The sequence below is a fragment of the Terrapene carolina genome, unplaced genomic scaffold (genome assembly GCF_002925995.2).
Source record: "Terrapene carolina triunguis isolate 2854851 unplaced genomic scaffold, T_m_triunguis-2.0 Scaffold35098, whole genome shotgun sequence".
Lineage (NCBI taxonomy): Eukaryota > Metazoa > Chordata > Testudines > Emydidae > Terrapene > Terrapene triunguis.
In genome coordinates, this window is record NW_020699449.1 from 13,869,489 (window position 1) to 13,873,699 (window position 4,211).

Here is a 4,211-nt window from a genome sequence, read left to right on the forward strand (position 1 = left end):
CACACACACACACACACACACACACACACACACACACACACACACCGAAAAGCTTTTGGATTTCGGCTAGAAACCAAAATATCTGGATTTGGCTATGCTGCTGCAGTGTCTCATGGGAATTGTAGTTTGGGGGGCCTCATGTTCCCATTCTCATCTATTGGTCTGGCTCCCCAGTTGGACTTCACCTCCCATGATGCACTCTGGCAATGCCACTGACATGTTGCACCACTCCCCATGCCAAGAGGGGAGACTATGGTGCATCATGGGAGATATCCATAGAGGAGAATAGGAGCATGAAGCACCCGGGATACGGCTCCCGTGAGACACTGCAATAGCATTTCCAAATCAAAATATTTCAATTCTCAGCCATAATATTTTGATTTCAGTTTTTTGCAGGAGAAGTCAGAAAAACCGATATTTTCCAGGGTGTGGGGAACGACCCTGTTTTCTGACCAGTTCTATTTAGTGTAAGTCAACCCCCCCCCTTGTCCTTTGATTAAAGCCTCACTAAAAGCAAAAGGCAAATTTACAGGCATGAGATGCAATAAAGGAAAGAAACTGTGATTGTCTTGCTACAGGCTTCTGAACCCCAAGTCTGTTCAGCGCACCCCCTTCTGACGCTGTGCAGCAGGGTATGTGCCCAGCCCGTGGCTGGTGGAGAAAGCATTACCCTCTCTTGTAAAGAGAAAGGGCTACAGGAAGTTCCTACCCTTGTGAGTGGAGGGGGGCTGGAGAATGAAGGAGGGGCTGAACCCAGCAGGAGACTGTCTTTTTGTTTGGTGTTTGTACAGCGCCTAGCACAATGGGGCCCAGATCTGTGGCTGGGGCTCGGAGGTGCTGCTACTCCTAATAATTGACAATAAAACAGCGTAGGGTGACTCTAATCTTTTCAGTTTCATAGGAGTTTTAAACCTTTATTCTGTAAACGTCTCCTGAAATGGCAAAACCCAAGACATGGAATATGAACTGTGAGCAGTGTTTGAATTGTTCATGATGGGCTGGTGAAAGATGAATTAATTCAGAGAGAAGAACAACTTTATCAGCCCTGCACTCTAACCCAAAACCTGACAAGTGACCAGAGAAGCGTTAAGGCAGAATAACTTCCCCCGCGCGCGGAACGTGTGACAGTCAGATGGGTTGATCTGTTGATATAATTGATAGCGAAAAAGCAGAGCAGATCGCAGTTAAGATCTGGCGTTGAAGCACGGGTTTAAAGTTGGCGTCTGTATTGGTTCCGGGTATCTGTTGGAGATGGAAGTGGTAGACTTACGGAGCGCAGTATGGACAGCGTTGTAGACAATACGATCGTGAAAGGAATGTATGAGTCTTTTCCCCTTCGCTCCTGATTTCCCTGCATTTAAGGGAAATGGATGGAGCATGTCCTGCCAGAATCTTAACTGCCACTAAATGTAGGTTTTGTTTGCTAACGAGTCCTCAGCATAGTGCAACGTGAGCATCTGTCGGCCCAGACAGGTTTCCCGGGACCGGAATGCGGCTGTGGGCTTTGTTCCTTGTTCCTGCAGGCCTGTTGGGGACCACCACGGAGACAAGCCTCGCGGTACCTGCCAAGGGCCAGGCTCTGGCTTTCATTGTACACACCATGCAGGCATTCAGGGACTCGCCCAGTGTGGGGTCCTTGCTTGATAACCTTGACTGTCACACGCATTCTGACCAGCTCCCAGGGGCAAAACTCCCTCTGGTTTGTCTTGTGCTGAAAACAAGGACACCGTTTCAGCACTGGGCTGTGATCCAGACGCTCTCCTGCTCCTTGTGGCTAGTGAGGATGAACAGTGCTGCTCAGAATGGACGGGGCTGGGTAACCTTCTGAGGTGCCCAGAGAGCTAGATCCTCTTAGAATACAGCGCAGTCAATGGGTTAAAGATATGGAGCCAGATCTTCAGCTGGTGTGAACTGATGTAGCGCCATGGAAGTCAATAGGGCCATGCCGAGGATCCCAGCCAGGGTGCTAAATGGGCACTAGTTGCAAAGCCAAAACAAAATGGACTGAATATATAACTGGGCCGTGTTCAGTGAGGGGCCAGCACAGGGAGCACCCGGTGATGGGCTCATGGAGGCTTCGGTTGCTTGAATGGGTGGCCACTTTCTACTAGACGAAATTCCCAGGGCATGCGGCTTCTTTCCGACATACCAGCTGCGGTAATCAAGCCGGGACGTAACCAGTGTGGCTCACTGTGGCCAAGTCTGTGTCTGATGGGATGGTGTATAGGCTGCTGGCCAGGGAGTGAAGTGGCTGCTTCTTCTGCTGCCATTAGGACTTCACCACTGCTGGGTATCCAGTAGCAATGGTGAGGTCCCCATGTTGTGGAGCCACTTAGTGATCTGAGGTCAGTTGCCCTTGACGCTCGGGGATGTTAGAGGAGAGATGAGAGCCTGGCCAGGGCTCAGCGTTAGCCGGCTGCCCTTCATCCACGTGCTGATTGTGGTAGTGTCTGTAGTGAGACTCCTCTTATCTGCCTGAAGCCAGTTCCCTTCTGATGCTTTGGTTCGTGGATTCAGCCAATGGCACAACCATATTATAAACAGCGAGGGAGGGGGATCGTGTCCCTGCTCTTCTCTGCCCGTTATCAGCGCTTGTGCATTTGGGCTCCCTCCAGAATCAGCACCTGTGCATTTCGACCACTCCCCTAGTCCCAGGGGACAACAAAGAGGTTATAGTTGTCTTGGCAGGTGCACAAATCGGCAGCTGTCTGTTGCTCTCCTTGCCCCAGAGAGCGCCGCGTGCCCTTTGAGGGGTATGCAGTCGAACAAGATCGACGGGAACGGTAATTCGTGTACAAATGCCACTACTGTTCAACACCCGTCAGCTGCTGCTTTTCAAAGGCTGCCGTCTTTGAGCGGTGGCTCCGGACAGGGTGTGTTCGTGTGCGCAGTGAGTTTCTGGGCAGACATTCCGTAGATCTGCCGTGGCCTCCTTAACAGATGGCCTTAATAAACCGAAGTGTGTTTGGATTTCAGGCTGTTGGTTTTCACAGCCGTAAGGTGGCTACATTAACTATTCTCACAATTAGGCTAACAGCTTCATAACCCCCTTCTCTGCAATTCGCAGCTTTCTTGTCCCTGTGACCTAAGGAGCAGACGCGTTTCATCCTCAGCTGCTTGGCTTCTTCTCAATTAAATGAGCTGGGCTGGAGGACCAATGACGATTAGCCAGTTTGAAGTACAGGCTATCACAGCTGTGGTTTCCTTTCTTTCCAAACGGCTTGTCCTCGGGTACCAAAGCGATTGAAACAAGGCCATCAGCAGTGATCAGATAAGTGCCTGACGTAATAACGCAGAGGTTAAACTATGCTAAATAGACTCTAATCCTATTAGGGAGATTTGGAAATGCTATGCCCTGTGTTCCAGGGGCGGTTTTTCTTGTGGGATGAGAATCCGTGCACCTGTAGAAGGTAAGAGACGGATCGAGACGGCTTCTACCTTCCACTCTGATTTTCACAGACTTCTGTACATGGAGACTGGACCTTATTCAAGTTCAAGAGACAGATTTTTTTTTTTTTTTTTTTTTTGCAGTAAGCAGAGAAAATAAAGAAGGGGGAAAGAGCAGCTCCTTCTCTGTGCGACGCCTGATCAAATGAGCACCGGACGCCTTTTTTCCTAGGGAAGTCATTTCTGTTTCAGCTTGCCAGGCTGGCTTCTGATCTCAGTGTTGCCAGTGAAAAAAAACGCAGTGCAACTCCGCTGAAGTCCATGGGAGCGATTCCGGATTTTTTCGGGTGGAACTCAGGTCAGACTCTTGCCTCGTGACTTTTAGATCCTTCTCCAGGCTCTGGAAAAAATAAGATCTTATTACCACTTGCACATCTCCCCGACCCCAATCATATTTTGTATTGGAGTGAGATCTGCTGCGATGAGGGGAGGTGGGGGAGGATGGGATATATTTTTAAACTCACGCTCTTGTATGTGGTGGTTTATAATCTTCTGAAATGTGAAAGCATTCGCAATGCCGGCATAGTTCAAATAGCTCCTGATCTTCAAAGTAGTGCCGCTCCCAATCTTACCAGCATCTGGCTTCGGTAGTCTGTTTCCTTACTGTTTTGTATATTTGTTCTGCAGACTTTCTTTTCATTCCTCGTGTAACACCCCTCGGATGAGTTGTCACGCAGTGGGGCCTGAACCCCAGAGATCTAGATCTAAAACCAAGAGACTTTACCAGCTGAGCTAAAGGAGCCAGCGTTCTTAGCTCCAGGGCT